General features: G+C 42.1%; 1 long non-coding RNA gene across 1 annotated transcript in view; it reads left to right on the forward strand.

Annotated features, from left to right (window-relative positions):
- The window catches only part of LOC138750360 (uncharacterized), a 35,965-nt gene that overhangs the window by 6,696 nt on the left and 4,675 nt on the right, over window positions 1-24,594 (forward strand). Inside the window, exon 2 of the long non-coding RNA XR_011349284.1 lies at window positions 22,590-22,731. This is a non-coding gene — a long non-coding RNA (uncharacterized lncRNA). The remainder of the gene's footprint in view (window positions 1-22,589; window positions 22,732-24,594) is intronic.

Raw genomic sequence — 24,594 nt, forward strand, 5'->3', positions numbered from 1 at the left:
TGGTTCATAGAACACGAACTCACTGTCCATGGGTTTGTTTGGTGCTTGTGTTGATTGAGGAGATCTGGTTGTAAGTGTGGATGAAGAGGAGCACAAGAGCCACCTTATCTCATTGTTTCTAAGGCTTGAGGAATGTGGTACCTTGATCAATCCCAGGAAAGTGTTTCTGGTGTTTCTGATCTTGTATTTTTGGGAGCTAGAGTTATGCCACATGGTATTTTGCCTGATGAATGGAAAGTGCGTGAAATTTGAGAATTTCCTCCCTCTGTTACGTTTGGCCAGTTGTGATGGTTTTGAGGTATGAGGGATTTTTATTGCTGTTTCCTGGTGAATGCCACTACACCTCTTGCTGTACGACTCAAAGGATCTGATCTCTGCTTCAAAAAGACATTATCTTTGGGAGACCATCCTGTTTATGCTTTCCATGATGTGAACACTGTTCTGACATATGTCACTAAGGTTGTACATCAAATGCCCAAGATCTTGCTCTCTTACCACAGATGCATCTGACAGTGCTGTGGGAGCAGTGTTCGAACAACGAGTCTGTGGGCAATTGGAACCTCCGGTGTTTTTTTTCAGCCAAGCGGTCACCGGCTCAGGCAAAGTATAGTACATTTGGGCAAGAACTCTGAGCTATCTATCTCGCAGTGAAACATTTCAGTTTTTTTTTTAATTTATAGTTTTGTATACAGTACAATATAATACCAGAATCGTATCCAAATGATACATTGATCAAAATAGAATAACAAATAAATGGTTGTACTGTCCATAAAAGTGAGAAGAGAAGAAAAGTATAATGAAAAAAAAAACAGATCTAGGTTCAAAGCTCCTGTGATAACTATTTCCTCCCAAAAGGAAAGGCAGGACATTAAAAAAATATTAGAATTAAACCAACATGATAAGGTTCAACCATTAAGATTAATGAAAAGTGGTGGTGGGGTGGAGAAGTAAATACATTAGATATCCAAACCCATATCTAAATATGGTTTCCATATTTTGAATAATGTATCATACCCAGTTAATATTATACGTCACCTTTGCTAAGGGAATACAATTTTGCATTTCCCCACAATCAATTTTAAGATGGGATTCAGATTTCCATGGAATTGCTATACATCTCCTGGCCACTGTCAATGCAACTTATAAAAATAATTAATTGTTCTTTGAGAAATTGAATTAGGCTTTCAAATCATATACATTTCCCAAAAGTAACTACTCAGGTCTTGATGGTAAACATTATTATAATTTGTTCCAAAAACTTGCCCAGATCTTTCCAAAATGATGTCACCTTGAGACATGACCAAAGAGAATGTATAAACGTACCAATTTCTGTGCCACATCTAAGACATAAATTTGAAAAAATTGCAATAAATTAATTGATATAGCATTAAATATAATTGATGAATAAATTTGTAATTAACTAATCTATCAAAAACATTAATTACTGTCTCAACAAATGTCAGACAAGCAAAAAGGGTCAATTTCAGTTCCCAAATGCAATTCCCATCTTTCTTTTGATTTATTCAAGTCTGGGTTTGGAGATTCCTCTTGAAATAGTAGATACAATTTTGAAACAAATTTATTTGTAATTCTCTCATGAATCCAAATTTCCAATTCAATATTTCAGCTTTTTATTGGAAGGTCATTCTTACACAATTTGTACAGACCACCAGCCTCTTCTGCATACTGAAAGTAGAAGCACACATCTCTATTTGCACAGAGAGATTTGGCACTTGGAGTTCATCCTACAATTTTCATCGGACACACAGCATATCTGAGGAAAAGTGAATGCTGTGGCTGGTGCCCGATCCAGGCGCGACATTACATCCAACAATTGCCATCGATTTCACTGCCATGGCTCATGCACGGCACACTGATGCCGATTTCATCAGGTCAACTCTGGTCTCCATTTTCAAGATGTGACCCTGGATGAATCGGGTGAAAAGTTGGCCTGTGATTTTTTTTCCCCCAACAGGAAGGACTCTGCCGTTTGTGTGGCAGCTATGAGGCAGGAGATTTTCTCTTCATAATCTATCTCTTCCTGGTAGAAGAGCATCAATCAAACTGGTTAAGGAAGATTTTATCTGGTTTCATGTTGAACAGAATGTTGTATTATGGGCAAGGACTCGCTTGCTGGTTCAATGGCCTAAAGTCTCCAGGCACATGAAATTCAAGCTGGGGGATTTTGTTGTTTTGGATTCCCATTTCCAGCACGTGCACCTTGTGGCTTGGAAGGTCCACTTCTGCCAACTCGGCAATGTACTTATCTGCTCACATGTGAGGACTGGACGACCAGGTGGCAGGATGAAATTCCTATCATCGGCATCTCTGCAGAGACAATTGTTTGGGCTTTTGTGGATCATTGGATTCCATCTTTTGGTGTTCTGGGCACTACTACAACAGATCAAAGGTTTCAGATCGAGTCAGCATTGGTCCGAGCTCTCACTGATCCTCTGGGCACAACCTGAATTATCGCTGAGCATTTCAGGCAAACAGCTTCTTTGAGCGTTTCCATTGACAATTGAAAGCAGGTGGTGATGCATCTCCATGGAGCGAACGTTTGGCCATGGTTCTCCTTTGCATGCCTACTGCTGTTAGGGCAGATCATGGATGTTTAGTGGTAGAGCTAGTCAATGGCTGTATGCTGACCTTGCCAGGTGAGTTTGTGAATCTGAGTCCAGGCACAGTGCTCAATGAACAGGTTAGTTATCTTGATTGTCTTCGAGAAAATGATTTGGCAGAGAATGATTCCAACTGAAACGGTATCTTCTTATGAACCAAAGTAGCAACACCTCGAGCTTTCGAATTAAATGGAGATGAAAAACATGTCCGACCCAATCTCTTTTCAATTTCATATGTTCTTTCTCAAACATATGAGTTTCTTGCAAAAAAGCAAGATCAACCTTCATTTTCTTTATATATGCCAATATTCACTTTCTTTCAATCGGATTATTGTCCTTTAACATTAAAGATCACAAAATTGAAATGAGCCATAACTTAATTTCCTCCTGAGATTGACACTTCACACAAGTAAATGCTCTTCACAAACCCCTCTTTTCAAAGAAGAAAATCCTGTAAAAAAACCTACGAGTATAAGAGTCGGATCCCCCTCTGTGGACCAGGTGCAGCTAATACCACAAGTGGCAGATGACTTTAGAAGTAGTCGAGTCAACCACCACCCCCCAACTGAACATTAAAACCCATCAGTCATCCCAGTGATAACACCCACATTGAGCTTGAGCTTCATCTTCAACAACACTCACCAATTCTGATTCCAACTTCTTTTCCCCATACCCATACCAATCTTACTCTCGGACATTTTCCCCATTAATTCCTTCAAATCTGGGAAGGAATTCACAAAAGTTAATGCACCATAAGGACTCTCAAAACATTGAGACTGATCAGGCCCATAAAGTAAAGTAAACTTATACCCTTTCTTCCACAGAACTGCTTTGGCCAGATTAATCTCTTTCCGTCACTTAATAATCTCCTGACTTAAATCAGCATAAAATAAAACCATATTGCCTTGAACCATCATAGGGCTTTGATCAAGGCGAGCTTTCTGAACCGCAAGCCGCAAAATCATTATCTCTATCCTGATATCGCAAACATCTTAAAAGAACCGCTCTTGGCATTTGACCCGGAAAAGATTTTCTCCTTAACGCCCTCTGAGCCCGATCTAAAAAAACTCAACTCCCAACATCTCTTGAATCTATTTCCAAAAATAATTTTACAGGATATGAATCTTCAATATCTTCCAGCAGACCAACTATCTTAATATTATTACGACAACTTTGATTTTCCAACGAATCAATGTTTTGTAACAAATCTCTCTTCTGGACATCCCAGCCTGTAAATAAATCTTCAATATGATCCATTCTCTCTGCATAATGGTCCGCACGATCCTTACAGTCATTAAAAACTTCTTCTCTCCTCTTAAATTGATCTTGTCCAGTGTCCACTGCTGTTAAACTCTTATTAATATCAACTTCAATAGATGTAATTTCTTCACACATACCAGCCATTCTTTTTCCTTCATGCCAGCAAATTGATCATTTAAAGTTTCAAAACCTTAGTTCACAGAAGACATCATATTTTCATTTTGATGGATCAGTTCTGTAGAGGGGCCTTGAAGTCTGGGGAAGGTATCTGGTGAAACAACAGCTTTCATTGGAGAAGGAGATGTTCTTCAAGCCTCAGGCCTTCCTTCAGTGAGTCCAACTGCAGCAAGTAGTAAATCTTGCTCTTCTTCTTCTTGAACCTCTGAGTTGTCCTCCTCCACCTCTTCTCTTCCACATCATACCTGGCAGCCGGACTGTAGATCGGATCCAGAATTTCCTGCAAGTGAGAACATCTCCAGATACTCCGCTGCATACAGGCAGTCCCCTTCCCGGTATCTAGAGCTCACATTCGGGCATTCATCCCCCACTCTCCTTAGTCAAGCCCGGCTCGTGTCGAATTCCTTACTAGCGCTCCTCCTGGCCCGGCCAAAAATCTTGGCGCCATCTTTCATCTCCGGATGTGCAGAGGATGCAAACATTTCTTCCAGCTGCTCCCGACTTGCACGTTGAGGCTTCGGATCCATGTCTAACTTGTCCTGAGGTTCCTTCTGGAAGGTCGACCTTGCTTCTTCTGCACTTTTCACAGGTTGACAACCTAGGTTTTTTCTAAGTTGCTTGTAATGAAATGGTATTGTATGTACTGACCAGTACAGGCACGGGCTGGCAACCCCCCTCCTGATGACATCCTCTCCTGGATTCCTCCCTCGACTCCTCCCCTGTGATCCAGGCCTTCACTTCCCTCACTTGGACCCGGGCCTGCAGTCTTGTGTGTAATAAAGCCTATCGTTCCCCTCAGTCTTTGTCTCTGTGATAATTGGGGCAACTGATCGTGCCCAACACTGTTTTTTTTCTTTCTTCATTTCCAGAATTCTACAGTAGAAAATTATTGTTCAAAACATTGATAAAGTCAAACGAGACATTACAGTTCGAGTATTGAACAGTTCAGTCAGGGAGAGGTGTCTTCGAACTTCTTTTTCCTACGCCATCTTGCCACGAGACCCCCCCTCAGCTGACTCCTTGAACACCATCCAATCCATGGACTCTAGGCAGACCTGCAGCTGTCTTCCCTCCCGTGACCACCTTCTGGTTGTCCTGATCTAGTAAGTGTTGTGAGCAATGTTAGGCCCCATTTCTAAGAGAGGATGTGATGGCCCAGACTTGTTTTACAAGAATGATCCTGGGGATTGGAGGAATAATGTTTGAGGAGCATTTGATGGTTCTGGGCCTGGACTCGCCCGAGTTTATAAGGATGAGGCAGGACCTCATTGAAATCTGATGAATAGTGAAAGGGCTGGATAGAGAGGATTTTGCCAGTACTGGGAGAGTTTAGGACCAATGGGTACAACCTCATAATAAAAGGATTTCTGCTTAAAACGGAGATGGAGAAATCTTTTCATCTACAGCAGTGATTTTCAAACTCCTCCTCCACACCCCCACCCCCTGGATCAAATTCCACTTAATCCCTTTGCCAGAAGTGCTCTGTTAGTAAGGAATTACTTAATGAGCTATGTGATTGGGGAAACAAAGTTTGAAAACCACTGTTTTAATTGTACGTCATTGACTTGTTCTGTGCGTGGTTTCATAACTCCAGAGGAAATGGGCCAATGACAATTTATCTCAAGCAAAATCTTTCCTTCACAATTGGGTCGACTGCAGTCTTTCTCAGCCTTTTTTCCCATTCATATTCCACTTTAAGCAATCTCTTACTCATTTTTCGACACTCCAAGGAATAAAGTCCCAACCTGTTCAACCTTTCCCTGTAGCTCAACTCCTGAAGACCTGGCAGCATCCAAGTAAATCTTCTCTGCACTCTATCAATCTTACTAATACCCTTCCTGTAGCTAGGTGACCAGAACTGCACACAATACTCCTAAGTGGGCCTCACCATCATCTTATCCAACCTCATCATAACTTCCCAACTCTTATTTTCAATATGTTAATTAATGAAGGCCAAGATGACAAAAGCTGTCTTTAGAACCCTGTCGTCCTGTGACACCACTTTCATGGAATTATGTAACTGTGTTTTATCTCTTGCTACCAATTTCTATAACTTGCTGTTCAATTTCATATCGTTGGCTTTTGGATTATTTTATTGTGTCCCTTGATCTAGAGAGTTCTGGCAGAGCAAAGGAATTTTGTTTTCTTTTGTCAGGTCAAATTTTGTCACATTGATCCAAAAACATGTATTTTTACCATTCCTTCATTTCAGATTCTCTGCAGCTGTCGTATTGAACCTCACAGTGATGGCATCATGTTTGTCTTGTTTATCCTTTATCCCTCCATCCAGACAGATGTGTTGATCAACGAGTCGACTTCACTCATCCAGCAGCCAATTCTGCTGTTGGGCTTTTCATCCCACTTATTCAGTTTGTTATCTCTCCTCTTCTTTTTCTCAAAAAGAGAATCCGGTTTGTCTGATCATCTTCTTGAATCCCAGTGAAAGGTTATCAACCTGAAGGTTTTAAAGCCGATTATTTTTCCAGTAGATGGCTTGCCGAGTATTTCCAGCATTGAATTTTTATTTTACTGCCTTGGTGTATTACTGAGTGCTTTAAATAGTAGAAGAAATGTGGGTTGGGTTAAGTGGAGATGTCTTGATTATGGAGTGAATTTAGAAAAATAGACATAAAAGGGAAGGGAGCATGGAAATAGTTAATTCATCTTTTAAAATTGTTTTTTGAGCTATGATTGTTTTCTGATGTACGCGCAGTGTTCAGAATTAAAAATTTATTATGATGAACATGTCACAATATTTGTCATTTTGTGGCAACAATATAGGTGCAAATATTGCTATAAATTACATTTTTAAAAAAGAAATCTATTTGTGCAAAATGAAGAGTAAGTGAGAGAGTGACTGTGGTTCCTTGTCCATTCAGAAATCTGATGGCAGAGGGAGAGAAGCTGTGTTTGTACCATTGGGTGTTCGTCTTCAGGCTCCTGGACCTGTTTCCCTGGTGATAGCGGGGTGAAGAAAGCTTGGCCTGGGTGGTGAGGGTCCTTGAGGATAGAGGTTGTTTTCTTCAGACTCCGCCTCTTGGAAAAGTCCTTAATACGTGGGCCAAGGATGAAAGGGGAAAAGTTTAGTTGAAACATGAGGGGGAACTTCTCCACACAAGGTGGTGGGAGAGTGGAACAAGCTGCCAGCTGCATGAGGAAATATGAGCTCAATGTTAGCATTGAAGAATTTGGACAAGTTCAGGAATACGAGGGGGATGGAGGTCTCTGGACTGGATGCTCGTCAGTGAGACAAGGCAGAATAAGAGTTGTTTAGTGGGCGCACGAAAACATAAGACAGACAGCTGTGTACTCACCCATTTAATGGACTGTGCTTGGTGCAGCGTGCCGAGGAATGGCACGTTGATCTGTGGAGACTCCTGCCGGAAAGTGTGGGATACTCACGGGACTTTTTTTAAACTTGCCGGTAGCAAACACTTCATTATGTCCCACCTTGTCTCGTGGAGCCCGGCACATATAACCATATGACAATTTACAGCACAGAAACAAGCCATAACAGCCTTTCGAGTGCATGCCATTTCACATGAACCACTCCACTCCCTAACCATTCCCCAGCCCCTTCCCACACTCTGCCCATATCCTCCAACCCCCTCATATCCATGTACACATCCAACATTCTCTTCAATGACAGAAAGGACCCTGCCGCAACTATCTCTTCTGGAAGATCATTCCATTCTGCCACCACACTCTGTGAAGAAACATCCTCTAACATTTCTCCTGAAGTTTTACCCCCTTACCCTTAACTCATGCCCTCTTGTTCCAGCCTCCCCTGCCCTCAGTGGAAAGAGTCTACTCATGTCTTGCCTATCTATTACCTTCATAATTTTAAATACCTCTATCATAACTCCCTTCAATTGTCCACGTTCCAATGAATAAAGTCGCTGTCTCCTTCATCTTCCTCTGTACCCTAGATGTTGTAAGTCAGGCAACATTTTTGTAAATCTTCTCTGCACATGGCCTCACCAATGCCTTAAACAGCTATACTCTAGTCTATGCTATGATTTATGAAGGCCAGCATGTCACATGCCTTCTTAACTACCGTGTCTACATGGGAAACCACTTTCAAAGAAATCTGTACCATAACTCAAGATCCCTCTGTTCCTCTGCCTTCCTCGATGCCCATCCCTGAACTTCATATGTCATATTAACATTATTTTTTCCGGAATGCAGCACCTCATACTTGTCAACATTAAATTCCATCTGCCATCTTTCAGTCCACTTTTCCAAACAAACCAAATCCTGTAATCCAAGAAAACCTTCCTCACATTCCACCAGTCCCCCTAATTTTGTATCGTCTGCATATTTGATTACCCAGTTAACCACCCCCTCATCCAAATCATGAAAATAAATGATAAACATCAGGGGACCCAGCACCAATCCCTGAGTCACACCGCTCGTCACAGGCTTCTATCCTCACAGACAGTTGTCCACCATGACTCTCTGCTGTCTGTTTTACAGCCACCTCTGAACCCATCTCACTATCTATTAATCCCTAGTCACTGAACCTTCCTAACTAACTTTACATGCGGAACCTTATCAAAAGCCTTACTAAAATTCAAATAGATATCGTCAGCCACCCTACCTTCAGCCACTTGCCTTGTCACCTCTTCAAAACATTCAACAAGATTCATTAAAATGATTTTCTCTTCATAAACCCATTCTGGATGCCCCTGATCATTCCCTGCCTATCCAGATATTTGTACATACTATCTCTGAGAATACCCTCCATAACTTTTGCCACCACCAAAGTAAAACTTACTGGCCGATAAATACTTGGCCTGCACCTTCTGCTTTTTTTAAACAGTGGAACAACATTTGCAACCCTCCAATCCCGCGACACCACACCCTTCTCCAGTGATGTTTGAAACATCACTGTCAGAGCCCCGGCTATTTGCTCCCTGACCTCCCTTAATGTCCTGGGGAAAATCCCATCAGGACCAGGAGACATCCAACTCTATTGACCCTAGAAGCTCCAAATCCCTCTCTTTACTAATCCCTATCCTTTCCATAACTAAGCCATTCACCTCATTTATCTCACATAGTCCAGTGTCCCTTTTGCTCGTGAATACAGAAAAGAAAAAAAATTGTTCAATATCTCCCCCATCTCATACAGCTTCTCACTTACACATAGTCCACCGTTCCCATTTTCCAGTGGACGGACTCTATCCTTAACCCTCTTTGTACTGTTCTCGTATCTGTAAAAACCCGAAGGACTCACTTTCACCTTATTAGCTATGGATACTTCATACCTTCTTTTTGCCTTTCTAATTTCCCTCTTGAGGTTCTTTCTTCAATATAAGTAAGGATCATAAATCTCATCAATCTTTTGTTTCTTATATTGAGCATGGGCCTCCCTCTTATCCCGAATCATTCATAATTTTTCTAGAAATCCACAGCTCCCTTGAACTTCTAATCTTACATTTCAGCCGATCTGGAACAAAATGATCCTGTACTCTCAAAATCTCACCTTTAAATACCCTCCAATTTTCCTGTTCATCATTTCCAGCTAAAAGATCAGCCCACACAACTCTTTGCAAATCTCTTCTCATTTCTTCAAATCTGGCCTTCCCCCACTCGAAGACCTTTGAGTTCAGACATGACCTATCCCTTTCCATAATTAAGCTAAATCTAATTAACCCATGATCACTGGATCTGAAGTTCTTCCCAATGCTCACCTCCGCCACCTGCCCCATTTCATTCCCTAACCACAGATCAAACACTGCCCCCCATCTCGTGGGCATCTCCACATACTGCTGCAAAAAGCAGTCCTGAACACGTTGTCTAAACTCTAAGCCATGCTGACCTCTCACTGACTGTGTTTCCCAATCGATGTTAGGACTTCACTTGCCTCCTTTCCAGACCCATCAACCAAGGATGAAACTTAGTTTTGTCTTGTGTCATAATGGCAGAGGACATGAAATTCTGGTACATAGTAGGTGCATTGGATGCTGCTAAAGCATGTCGTAGAAGAGAATTTGTTGCTAATCCCCTGGCAGAAAACCAGTACACGAGGCGTCGCGCAATTGGTCTGCACATGTACCTTATGCCAGACTGCCAAAATTCAACGGCACACTAAGGCACTTCTTCAACCTTTCCCAGTGGTACACACGTGGTTGGAACATGTGCATGAGGATCTGCTCGGACCATTGCCAAAATCTCAAAACATGAGATACATTCTAACAGTCGTAGAACGTTTCACACGCTGGCCAGAAGCCATCTCGTTTCCATCTTGTGACACTGAGACAAGGGCTATAGCATTCATCATTAATTGGATGGCTAGATTTGGTTTCCCGACCCACATTGCATCAGACCACGCACCACAATTCACCCACAGTCCAACGGACTTGTGGAACGTTTCCATCGGCAACTGAAGGCCCTATCACCGGACACAATATAGTCGATGAATTGCCATGGGTTCTATTGGGAGTGTGCACGGCTCCAAAGGAAGATGTCTGCATTGTCCGCAGAGATGGTTTGTGGTACGGTCCTTACAGTTTCATGGGACATTCATTTCACACCAACTCTGATCTGAACGTCCTTCAGCAGCTTCGACATGGTGTTGTGATCAGCAAATCTTTTCCTACCCACTGGCATGGTTCCCCTAAACAGAATGTGCCCCCAAAACTCCTGGACACTGATTATGTTTTTGTGCACAGATAGGTCCCAGGAGCGCCATTACAATGACCGTATGAGAGCCCTTTCCTTGTGATGAAGAAGGATGGGGTTGTGTATACTTTGGACATTGGGGGGCATTCACAGCTGTTTAGTGTGGACAGATGCAAGCCTGCCCATGTGGATCCAGAAATAATTTTACAGGATCTGAATCATCAATATCTTCCGGCAGACAAACTATCTTAATATTATTACGAGAACTTTGATTTTCCAACGAATCAATGTTTTTTAACAAATCTCTCTTCTGGACATCTCAGCCTGTAAACAAATTGTCAATATGATCCATTCTCTCCGCATAATGGTCCACACGGTCCTTACAGTCAATAAAAATGTCTTCTATCTTCTTAAATTGATCTTGTCCAGTGTCCACTGCTGTTAAACTCTTATTAATATCAAATTGAATAGATGTAATTTCTTCACACATACCAGCCATTTATTTCCTCCATAACAGCAAATTGATCATTTAAAGTTTCACAACCTTAGTTCACAGAAGACATCATCTTTTCATTTTGTTGGATCAGTTCTGTAGACATGAGGTTGACTTCCATCCCTGTTACATGTGCCTTGAAGTCTGGGGAAGGTATCTGGTGAAACAACAGCTTTCATTGGAGAAGGAGATGTTCTTAAAGCCTTAGGCCTCCCTTCATTGAGTCCAACTGCAGCAAGTAGTAAATCTTGCTCTTCTTCTTCTTGAACTTCTGAGTTGTCCTCCTCCACCTCTTCTCTTCCACCTCCTACCTGGCAGCCGGACTATGGATCGGATCCAGAAATTCTTTCAAGTGAGAACATCTTCAGATGCGCCACTGCATACAGACAGTCCCCTTCCTGGTAACTCATGCTTGCATTTTGGCACTCACGCCCAACTCTCCTTAGTCAAGCCTGGCTCGTGTCGAATTCCACACTTTTGCTCCTCCTGGATCGGCCAAAGATCTCGGTGCTATCTTTCATCTCCAGATGTGCAGAGGATGTAGATGTTTCTTCCAGCTGGTCCTGACTTGCACGTTGAGGCTTCAGATTCATTTCTAACTGGTCTCGAGTTTCCTTCTGGAAGGTCGGCCTTGCTTCTTCTGTACTTTTCACAGGTTGACAACCTAGTTTTTTTCTAAGTTGCTTGTTATGATATGGTATTGTATGTACTGACCACAACAGGCATGGGCTTCCCCCCCCTCCTGATGTCATCCTCTCCTAGACTCCTCCCCTGTGACCCAGGCCATAAAGGTCACGCCACCTCTTCCTTCCTTTCAAATCTCTCACTTGGACCCGGGCCTGCAATCTTGTGTGTAATAAAGCCTATCATTCCCCTCAGTCTTTGTCTCTGTGATTATTGGGCCAACTGGTCGTGCCCAACACTGCTTTTTTCCTTTCTTCATTTCCAGAATCCTACTGTAGTAAATTACTGTTCAAAACATTGATAAAGTCACTATAGTTCAAGTATTGAACAGTTCAGTCAGGGTGAGGTGTCTTCTCACATCTTTTATCAACGCCATCTTGCCACGACCCCCCCCCCCACTCCTCCCTTCAGCTGACTCCTTGAACACCATCCAATCCACGGACTCTAGGCACTCCTGCAGCTGTCTTCCCTCCCGTGACCACCTTCTGGTTGTCCTGATCTCGTAAGTGTTGTGAGCAATTTTAGGCCCCATTTCTAACAGAGGATGTGATGGTCCAAAGGTGGTTTACAAGAATGATCCTGGGGATGAGAGGAATAAAGTTTGAGGAGCATTTGATGGTTCTGTGCCTATACTCGCCCGAGTTTAGAAGGATGAGGCAGGACCTCATTGAAATCTGATGACTAGTGAAAGGGCTGGATAGAGAGAGGATTTTGCCAGTCGTGCGAGAGTTTAGGACCAATGGGCACAACCTCAGAATAAAAGGATGTCTGCTTAAAAAGGAGATGGAGAAACCTTTTCATCTGGAGCAGTGATTTTCAAACTCCTCCTTCACACCCCCACCCCCACCCCCCGGATCATATTCCACTTAATCCCTGTGCCAGAAGTGCTCTGTTAGTAAGGGATTACTTAAGGTGGAATGCGATTGGAAAGAAAAAGTTTGAAAACCTTTGTTTTAATTGTACCTCATTGACTTGTTCTGTGCGTGGTTTCATAACTCAAGAGGAAATAGACCAATGACAATTTTTCTCAAGCAAAATATTTCCTTCACAATTGGGTCCACTGCAGTCTTTCTCAGCCTTTTTTCCCATTCATATTCCACTTTAAGCAATCTCTTACTCATTTTTCAACACTCCAAGGAATAAAGTCCCAACCTGTTCAACCTTTCCCTGTAGCTCAACTCCTGAAGATCTGGCAGCTTCCTAGTAAATCTTCTCTGCACTCTTTCAATCTTACTAATACCCTTCCTGTAGCTAGGTGACCAGAACTGCACACAATACTCCTAAGTGGGCCTCACCATCATCTTATCCAACCTCATCATAACTTCCCAACTCTTATTTTCAATATGTTAATTAATGAAGGCCAAGATGACAAAAGCTGTCTTTAGAACCCGGTCGTCCTGTGACAACACTTTCATGGAATTATGTAACAGTGTTTTATCTCTTGCTGCCGATTTGCGTAACTTGGCTGTTCAATTTCATAATGTTGGCTTCTGGACTATTTTATTGTGCCCCTTGATCTAGAGAGTTCTGGCAGAGCAAAACAATTTTGTTTTCTTTTGTCAGGTCAAATTTTGTCACATTGATCCAAAAACAAGTATTTTCACCATTCCTTCATTTCAGATTCTCTGCAGCTGTCGTATTGTACCTCACAGTGACAGCATCGTGTTTGACTTGTTTATCCTTTACCCCTCCATCCAGAGGATGTTGATCAATGAGTGGACTCCACTCATCCAGCATCACTGCCATTTCTGCTGCTCGGGCTTTTCATCCCATGTAATCAATTTGTTATTTCCCTCTCTTCTTTTTCTCAGCAAAGAGAATCAGGTTTATTTGATCATCTTTCTGAATCCCAGTGAAAGGTTATTGACCTGAAGGTTTTAACTCCGATTATTTTTCAAGTAGATAACCTGCTGAGTATTTCCAGCATTGAGCTTTTATTTTACTGCCTTGGTGTATTACTGAGTGCTTTGAATGGGAGAAGAAATGTGGTTTGTGTTAAGTAAAGATGTCTAGATTATGGGGTGGATTTAGAAAAATAGATGTAAAAGTGGAGGGTTCATGGAAATAGTTAATACATCTTTTCGATTTTTGGAGTCTCCTGCAGGAATGCGTGGGATAATCACGGGGCTTAATTCAAACCCGCTGGCAGCAAACTCTTAATGATGTCCCACCTTGTCCCGTGGAGCCCAGCACATATAACCATATGACAGTTTACAGCACAGAAACAGGTCATATTGGCCCTTCAAGTCTGTGCCAGTTCACATGAACAACTCCACTAGTTTTCCCCTCCAACACTCTGGCCTTATCCCTACAACCCCCTCATATCCATGTACACATCCAACCTTCTCTTAAATGACAGAAAGGACCCTGCCGCAATTATCTCTTCTGGAAGATCATTCCATTCTGCCACCACTCTCTGAGTGAAGAAACATCCTCTAACATTCCTCCTAAAGTTTTGCACCCTTACCTTGAACTCATGCCCTCTTGTTCCAACCTCCCCTGCCCTCAGGGTAAAGAGTCTACTCACGTCCAGTCTATCTATTCCTTTCATAATTTGAATACCTCTATCGTAACCCCCTTCATCCGTCTACGTTTGAATGAATAAAGTCGCTGTCTCCTTAATCTTTCTCTGTCCTCTAGATGTTGTAAGCCACGTAACATTTTTGTAAATCTTTTCTGCACCCTCTCCACGTTACCTATTTTATTCCTATATTTGGAGACCAGAACTGAAAACAATTCTCCAAACCTGGCCTCACCAATGCGTTAAACAGTTGCTGCATCTCTTCCAGCTATACTCTAGTCTATGATATGATTTCTGAATGCCAGCAGATCATATCTCAGGATAAGATATTGGACCAATGTTTCCTGCATCTTGGAAGAAACACCTTATTGACCGGAGACACAGCTTATCTCATCCATCCATCAGAACATCTGTCAAGCTCATGTCAAATAAATATGTATAGCATGGACTGAGAAAAGGTGTCGAGCAATGGGTTTGCATATGTACCTCCTGCCAGACTGCCAAGATTCAGTGCCACACTAAGGTACCTCTTCAACATTTCCCGACAGTATGCAGGCAGTTGGAACACGTGCATGTGGACCTGCTTGGACCATTGCCAGAATCTCAAAACATGAGATACATTCTAACAGTTGTAGGACATTTCACGTGCTGACCAGAGGCCGTCCCGTTGCCATCCAGTGACACTGAGACAAGGGCCAGAGCATTCATCGTCAACTGGATTTGGTTTTCCCACATGAATTCAGTCCGCAGAACACAATTCACCCTCATTCCCACTGGCAACTGAAGTCCACTTTTAAGGCCCGACTCACTGGTCCCAGTTAGGTTGATGAGTTGCCATGCATTCTTTTGGGAGTGCACACAGCTCCAAAGTAAGTTATGTCTGCATTTTCCGCAGAGATGCTTTATGGTCTGGTCCTTACAGTTTCATGGGACATTGATTTCACAACCAATTCTGATCTGAACATCCTTCAGCAGCTTCGACATGGTATCACGATCAGCAAAGCTTTTCCTACCCACTGGCTTGGATCCCCTTAACAGAATGTGCCCCACCACTCCTGGACGCTGATTTTGTTTTTGTGCGCAGACAGGACCCAGGAATGCTGTTACAACGACCGTATGAGGACCTTTTCTGCGTGGTGAAGAAGGATGGGTTTGAGTATACTTTGGACATTGGGGGACATTCACAGCTGTTTAGTTTGGACAGACACAAGCCTGCCCATGTGGATCCCGCTTCACCCATTCAGTGCCTCCAGCCCAGACGATTAGCGTGTCCACCTAAGGTGCATGCAGCTGGTGTTTTACTTTCTGGCGACGGTTCTGGGGGGTGTAGCAGCTGTGTAGCGGGCCGAGTGGGCAAGTTTCTTTGGCGGGCACATGAAATCGTAAGGCAGACAGCTGGGAACTCATCCATTTAATTGACCACATGCACGTGGTGCTGCGTGCCAAGGAACAGCACGTTGGTCTGTGATTTCTCCTGCCGGAAGGTGCGGGACGCTCACAGGGCCCGTGGATCTGCAGCAAACACATAATGATGTCCCACCTTGACCCATGGAGCACAGGACATGCTGTAAATAGAAGAAGCCTGTAAAGACTGAATAAAGCAGTCTTGTGTTGACTAACCTGGTATGTGTGTGTGTGTGTGTGTTGCTGTAATAACTCTGTCGAAGTAGCCGCTACATATATAAATATTTGGAGGATTATTGCACTTAGAGGATACTTTTCATCCATCTCACAGCCTGTGGGAAGAAGCTATTCCCCAGCCTGTAAGTCCTGATTTTGATGATGGACGTGGTGAAAATGGTCTTTGTACTATTGCTTGAGCCTGATTTGAACAACACTCCCAGTAAATGTCATCTACAGAAAAAGGGAGATCCCAGTGATCCTCACAACTCTGCATCATTCCTGTCTGATGCTTTACAGCAACTGGACCATCCAATGGTGCAGCCAGACAGGAGACTCAACTGCGCTCCTGTAAAATCTCAGGATGAGAACCGTTGGCCTTGACCTCCTTAGCCTCCTTGGGAAATGTAGGCCCTTCCTGACCAATAAGGAGATGTGATTGTTTTGTGTATTAATACGTTTGCTGTATGGATGGGAATTTTATGTGATTGTATTGTCTATTCTTGCTCTTTAACAATCTTTAGTGGATAGAAAAAGCGCAAATCTAAATAGGTCATATGCATTAAATGGTAGACTATTGAGATGTGCAGAACAACAAAGGGATGTAGGAGTGATGGTAAATAGTTCCCTCAAGGCTGATACTCAGGTAGATAGAGTGGTGAAGAAGGCATTTGGAATATTGGCCTTCATAAATCGGAGTATTGAATTCAAGAGCAGGGAGGTTATGATGAAATTGTACAAGGCATTGGTGAGGCCAAATTTGGAGTTCTGTGTACAGTTTTGGTCACCAAATTATAGGAAAGATATAAACAAAATAGAGAGAGTGCAGAGAAGGTTCACAAGAATGTTGACAGGATTTCAAGGTTTGAGTTACATGGAAAGGTTGTGCAGACTGGGGCTTTTTTCTCTGGAGCGTAGAAGATTGAGAGGGGACTTGATAGAGGTGTTTTAAGATTTTAAAAGGGACAGACAGAGTAGATGTGGATAGGCTTTTTCAATTAAGAGTGGGGGAGATTCAAACTGGAGGGCATGGTTTAAGATTGAAGGGGTAAAATTATAAAGGGAACATGAGGGGAAATTTCTTTACGCAAAGGGTGGTAGGGATGTGGAATGAGCTTCCGGCAGACGTAGTTGAGGCGGGATCATTGGTTCCATTTAAGTATAGACTGGATAGTTACATGGAGAGGAGAGGACTGGAGGGGTATGGACTGGGTATTGGTCAGTGGGAGTAGGAGGGTGGGAATTTGTTATGGCACTAGTTGGGCCGAACTGGCCTGTTCTGTGCTCTAACTGGTTATATTGTACCTTAGGATGTACAATCATGTACAGATTGTCTTTAAATAGTCATTTGGCCCAGATGTCTTTTCAGTCCAAGAATACTTTCGGTTACAGGCAGATTTTGAACAATCACGCCATTGATTCTTAAACAAACATCGTTTTTAATTTTCTTTAAACAAAAAAAAAATCAGGATCAAACTTTAACTTATCACTATTAACAGTCTTCCATTACCACCATCTAATTTTAAGTGCAGGTGTATTTAATGTGCATAAAGTTCTTTGACACAACTCCAAGTTCACCGGTGTCTATCAATTCTTATCTTCTTTGGCTTGGCTTCGCGGACGAAGATTTATGGAGGGGGTAAAAAGTCCACGTCAGCTGCAGGCTCGTTTGTGGCTGACCAGTCCGATGCGGGACAGGCAGACACGATTGCAGCGGTTGCAAGGGAAAATTGGTTGGTTGGGGTTGGGTGTTGGGTTTTTCCTCCTTTGCCTTTTGTCAGTGAGGTGGGCTCTGCGGTCTTCTTCAAAGGAGGCTGCTGCCCGCCAAACTGTGAGGCGCCAAGATGCACGGTTTGAGGCGTTATCAGCCCACTGGCGGTGGTCAATGTGGCAGGCACCAAGAGATTTCTTTAGGCAGTCCTTGTACCTTTTCTTTGGTGCACCTCTGTCACGGTGGCCAGTGGAGAGCTCGCCATATAATACGATCTTGGGAAGGCGATGGTCCTCCATTCTGGAGACGTGACCCATCCAGCGCAGCTGGATCTTCAGCAGCGTGGACTCGATGCTGTCGACCTCTGCCATCTCGAGTACCTCGACGTTAGGGGTGTGAGCGCTCCAATGGATGTTGAGGATGGAGCGGAGACAACGCTGGTGGAAGCGTTCTAGGAGCCGTAGGTGGTGCCGGTAGAGGACCCATGATTCGGAGCCGAACAGGAGTGTGGGTATGACAACGGCTCTGTATACGCTTATCTTTGTGAGGTTTTTCAGTTGGTTGTTTTTCCAGACTCTTTTGTGTAGTCTTCCAAAGGCGCTATTTGCCTTGGCGAGTCTGTTGTCTATCTCATTGTCGATCCTTGCATCTGATGAAATGGTGCAGCCGAGATAGGTAAACTGGTTGACCGTTTTGAGTTTTGTGTGCCCGATGGAGATGTGGGGGGGCTGGTAGTCATGGTGGGGAGCTGGCTGATGGAGGACCTCAGTTTTCTTCAGGCTGACTTCCAGGCCAAACATTTTCTTATACTGTGCACAGAATTCAACATTTATGAATTTGCACCAAGCTCTGGTGCTTAAAAGTAAATGTGTACCCTCCAGTAAGGCTCTTATTGGTTTCAGAGAGGGATTGCTTGCTCATTGGACACACATAAACTGATTCCCTCTGATCAGCCACTTTGGTGTCTTGCCAAAGAAACTTGACCCATCAGGGTTTTCCAAATGATAACCTCTTCTGCAGGTCACCATAGAGTTCCTTTTGTTTCCCTTTTTTCAAGTGAAACATCATTTCTATCCAGCTATTTCTTCATATGGACAACAAAGTTTTTCAACATGCTGAACTGAGAACTAACACCCCGTCTTCAAAACAAGATGCCAGCTTGCCATCTCTCTCTCTCTCTCTCTCTCTCTCTCTCTCTCTCTCTCTCTCTCTCTCTCTCTCTTCTCGCTCTCTCTCTCTCTCTCTCTCTCTTAGAAAAAGCCTATTTGGTCTCTCCTCTCTGCTTGCAAAACCACATGAACTTCTTAGAACAGCAAACTGGAACCAGCCAGATTACTGCACCAGACCCAAACTTCTGAGTCCATTCATCTGTTCCTTTAAAAGCAATAATCAATTTACACCTGCTTTTGAAATTCTTTAGTAAAACAGTCTCCTTGTTTTGTCTTTGAAAAGGCTCTTGGTGCCTGAATGACTCACTCTCAGCCAAGCTCTTGCATTTTAAATAAGAGCTGTATTGTGAAGTGTATGTGTTTGTTTGTGACCTAAACGACTCCTCCAATCCATCTCTTTCAAAAACATCTCTATATACAATATAAAATATATAATCTGTCACAGGACAGACGCAGCAGAGGAGTTGTGATAAAATCAACGGTGTCCTTGCAAAAATAAAAAGTGGGAAGAGGTATAATCTGGTGAGTAGAATTTGTAATAGTTTGAAACTTGAACCTCTCTCTCTATTTCAGGAGACAATTTACTGTCATGTAATTAAAAAGTGTCATATCACACAAAATTGCTTTTTTCCTGCTGTAAGACAAACAGACTCACCTCTGGCAGAAGTTGACTGAAATACCTCTTGCACCCACCATCTCCTGCCACCCTGAACCCTGGGCCAAGTCACTGAGGGTCTGTGGATTCTCTTTCAATGCTCACAGACCATCCAAGTCATTGGCAATGAGAGCTCCAGTTTTGAACCTCTGACATAATTAGGAACCATTTAGCACTCACTCGTATCCCAGGACTGATACCTGACACCCTTTTAGCCAGTTTAGACCCAGTCTCTAGCATTCCACAGCCTGGTGTGAGTTCCTTGACTGCTATGTCCAGAAGCCCGCAGCCTGCGTGGGTTCCTCTCTTGAAGTCACCAACAGGAGACTTCTTAGTTACAAATTAACTAAGAGGAGAATCTCACATGTCTAGATGAATGGAAATGGCATTATTACAAATTGAAGCCTTATATTTGAATATTCAGGTGCCAAATTTGCAAATTCATAGAATATATATTTCTCAAGCTATTTGTAATCTTTTTCCAAAGGAATACAACCTTGAATATTTGCATGTCATCTTGGCATCCCTAAAAATATATGTATATCTTATTTCCAAGTAAGTGCAATACATGTCCTCATCACCGCTAACGTTAATTTAACAAATTTCAATTCATATATTAATAGATTTAATTTGGGCCTTGTTCCTTCAATATTTCCTAATAAAATTAAGGTCAGATTCTGCGGAAAAACATATCCTATAACTTGTTCCATTAATATTGTCATTCTCCTCAAAAAGATCTTGCATTAGGACAAAGATAAGTTGTATGCAAGAAAGTTGCAACATCTTCACCACACCTAAAACATTGATCTGATAATTCTGATTTTCTTCTATTCAATTTCACTGGTGTAAGAAGTAACTGTAGAAGAAAAACTAGTTGTGAATTCCTTCCTCACTGCTGCAGTGTGGAACTCTGGTCAATAGTTCCAGACTGCTGAGTTGAAGTGAATTAATACATCTCCCCTGGATCACATAATCTCTATTGCCAAATCATCTTCCTGTAGAGCTTTTCAAATCCAACAGCCTGAGTCACCTGACTCCAGGGGCAGCTTTCAGATAAAATCCTTTCTGACATCTGCTACATGACTGATGTCAAAACAATTATACTGAACTAATTTGTATATTACATTGAGATCCTTATATTGATCTGCCCATATTTGCCAATCAATTACAATATTCAGATCCATTTCCCACCTTTGTCTCAACTTATGAACTCCTCATTTTAAAGTTCCTACTTGTAATAAAGAGGACATCATCAAATAATTGTTTTTAACAATTCCTCTTATAAGGAATTTCTATTTCAGTACAACATAGTTGGTCCTAACTTATCCTTCAAATATGCTCTAAGTTGGAAATAGCAAAAAGATTGTGATGAGGTATACGATATTTATTTCTCAATTGCTCAAATGACATTAATTGACCCCTTTCATAACAATCTTCAACATTTATAATCCCCTTATGAAACCAGCTATCCAGAAATTTATGATCCTTTAAAAAAGATACGAGGATTTTGAATCAAAGCCATTCTGGGTGATGTACATCCACTTACACCAATTTAATCATTTATTTTATTCCATATATTAATCAAATGTTTCAACAATTGTGTATCTTTATCACCAACCATTAATTTTGATTCCCACTTGTACATAAATTCTTTTGCTTTTCCCTCTCCTATTTTATTTGATTCTATTTTAACCCTTTCAAAAAAAGAAGCAAGAAATCTCATTTGAGCTGCTCCATAACAATTTTTAAAATGAGGAAGCTGCAGTCCTCTCAATGCAGAATTTGCATTGGGTTACTTGTAACATGGGATTCAATCGGAAATGGGTTCACGTGACATAAAACCACGATGCAGCATGTTTTCTAAGAATGGGATGCAAGAGGAGGGTTGACTAGGTCTCCAGCAGGATATAGATCACAAGATATAGGAGCAGAAGTAGGCCCTTCGAGTCTGTTCCACCATTCTTCCACTCACCCCCACTCCTCAACTTTCTCCCAATAACCCTTGATACCTTGTCAATCTCTGCCTTAAATACACCCAATGACGTCACGTGGGTTTCACGACCCACTGACACAATCAATTTGTTCCACATTTGTTTTAAATTGACACCCTTTTATCCTGAAATTATGCTCTCGTGTCCTAGAATCCCCTACCATCGGAAATAATCTTTGCCATATGTACTCTGCCCAGTCCATCTAGCATTTGAAATGCCTCTGAGGTCCCCCTTATCCTTCTGTACTCCAACTAGTACAGTCAAAGAGTCGACAATTGTTCCTCATACACTAACCCTTTCATTCCTGATATCATTCCAGTAAATGATCTCTGACCTTCTCCAACACCAGCACATCTTTTCTCAAATACAGCACCCAAAACTCGAATTCTGATTGAATGGAAAGGCAATTCTCCAACGACACAAGCACAACAGTTACATGATATTATGTCTTGTTGATATTTACCACTCGGGAAGGTTCTTGTTGGTTTTCAGATAGAGGTGTGTTGTTCAGGCAAGCATTAGTGTTTTTGTGACTCAACGTACCAGCATCTGAAGTCCGTTTTCTCTTCAGAAAAGCTTGATAGCTTAAGCATGGAGCAGAGCTGAGCCACGACTTTGCAGGTATTTAAGGGAGTGTGTGGGCAGGGTTTGTTCTGGACCAACAATCTCACCAAATGACTCTGCTTGAAATCAAGATTCAAACTATTTTGAGGAATACAACAGGAATTGTTCAACAAGAGCCTGGTGTTCCCTGAGGAGTTTTCTTTCAATAGTGGAAATTATTTTTTTTTAAAGCCCGTTAATCTTCCTGATACAGATCTTTCTATTTAACTTTCAGGTTGCTATCTGTTGTTAACTTGGAGGCCTTTAATGGGGTGACTGGGTGGAATCTTTGCTTTAACCAAGCAGTTCTCTTGCAATTTTCCAGCTGTAGGATGCGGTGCAGTTGCTTGCAAGTTTAGCAAGTGGGATGATGATGTGAAACTGCAAGTCACAGCGTCATTTTTGTTTTTGAAAATGCCAAGGTGAAAATTTTAACGTTAGTCTTCTTGGTTTGCTTAAGTTTACAGAGGAGATGTTGGGTCAAGCTGAGAAGACAGAGTTGGATGCCCATTTGGCGAATCAGCTGAGCAAAGCAGAAAGCACAAAACGAGGGGCTGAAAAATTAATGAAGCAAACTGAAGTGCCTTTGAACCCAAACCCAGGTAAAGAAATTAATTTGAGCAGCAATACTTAAGAGATCAAACGATTTGGGCTTTTAGTGGTGTCCTATTTAAATGAACAAAATCTGATTAGAATAGAAGTTTATCTAATGTTTGGAAGTTGCCACAAAAAAATGGAGCATATAAATAAGATGTTGTAATTAAGATAAATGAACAATACAATGAGCCTGGTGTCACAGTATCTGCTTCAGTCTACAGTACATCACCATTAAACCTGGTCCCCACTTTACTCCTGGTGTCAAATTATCTACCTCAACATACTGTAAATCACTGTTAAACTTTCTCCCCCTGTGAACCTGGTGTCACAGTATCTGACACAGTTCATAGTATATCACTGTTAAACCTCACAAATGTGAATCCTACTATAAAATAATGCACCCCTTCTAAGTCTCACAGTATTCTAATCCCCACCTATTTTAAAAATTCCAAAAAAAAGAGAAACATCAATCCCAAAACAAGTTACTCAAGAGTAGTAGCCCCCTAAAAATCTGGGTGTGGTAAAGTCCACAAGTGGCATGTGACTAAAGGACTCATTGTCACCCACCCCCAGTCAGACTTTCACAAAGTACTGAAACAAAAACATTCAACCCAGTGATTCCAGTCCCACTGATTGTTCCGGATCTTCAATATCGAGAAGACTTTGTGTCAATTCAACTTTTTTCCCATTCTTTCCATATTTTCCAATCTTCCCATTTCCATTCCCATTGACCTTTCCCTTTGGTGACAATGGTGACGATCGCCCACTTCCTCATACATCTGGCAATGAATTAGCAAATATTAAAGCATCGTGGTCATTCTCAAAAAACTGAGATTGAAAATTCCCATAAAAATCTTTCAATACTGCCGCATAACGAAAAGCAAATTTATATCCCTTTCGCCACAATACTTCTGAGGCTGAATTAAATTCTCGGTCTCTTCTGATAATTTCTTGACTCAGATCTGCATTAAAAAAAACCCTATTATTTTGAACCATCAGTGGATCCTGATTTTGCCGTGTTTTCTGCACCACCAATCGGAGGATCATCTCTCTGTCTTGATATTTAAAAGAGCGAATCAAAACTGCTCGTGGTAGTTGGCCTGGAAACGGTTTCTTCCTTAACGCTCTGTTTGCTCGATCTAATTCCAGTCCATCTGGAATAAATTACCTGCCCTACACTTCTGGGATCCATTTCTTCAAAACCTACATCGGATCCGAACCTTGCATATCTTCCGGAAGACCTACTATCTTAACATTATTTCTACGACATTGGTATTCTAATGAGCCAAACTTCTTCAATAATTCCTTCTTCTGAATCCCCCAATCTACAAAAGGATCTTCCACTATTTCCATTTTTTCTCTATTATGCTCCATTTGACTCTTGCATTCAAGAAAGCCTCCTCAATCTTTTTAAAATGATCTTGCACAGTATCCACTGATCGTGTCCATCTCGTAACATCACTCTTAACTACATTAATATCTTGCTTCATAAAAGTTATTTCTTCACACACAGTGTTCATTTTAGTTTTCATTTCTGAAAATCCTTGAGTCATCTGATGAGTCATCTGCATTGATATATTTGCCATATCTTCCATGAGCTGAGCAATCCCTTCCCGAATTGGAAACACAGAATCCAGTCCAGGATCCATCACCTCCATTTGAGGCTGACCTTCTTTTGCCGCAGTCCCCAGTTCTTGAAATTCTAATGAAATTGAGCATCTTCTTCCTCCATAGCAATAGGTCCTCTTCCGGTGCTGCTGTGGGTCTGGACACCCGACAACAGTGTGCCGACCTCGTCAGTTCACCGTCGATCAGGCTCCCCCACAGCCCACACCTTCTCCAAAGGTTTGTGGACCCTCAACACACTG

Source organism: Narcine bancroftii, unplaced genomic scaffold, assembly GCF_036971445.1.
Source record: "Narcine bancroftii isolate sNarBan1 unplaced genomic scaffold, sNarBan1.hap1 Scaffold_122, whole genome shotgun sequence".
Lineage (NCBI taxonomy): Eukaryota > Metazoa > Chordata > Chondrichthyes > Torpediniformes > Narcinidae > Narcine > Narcine bancroftii.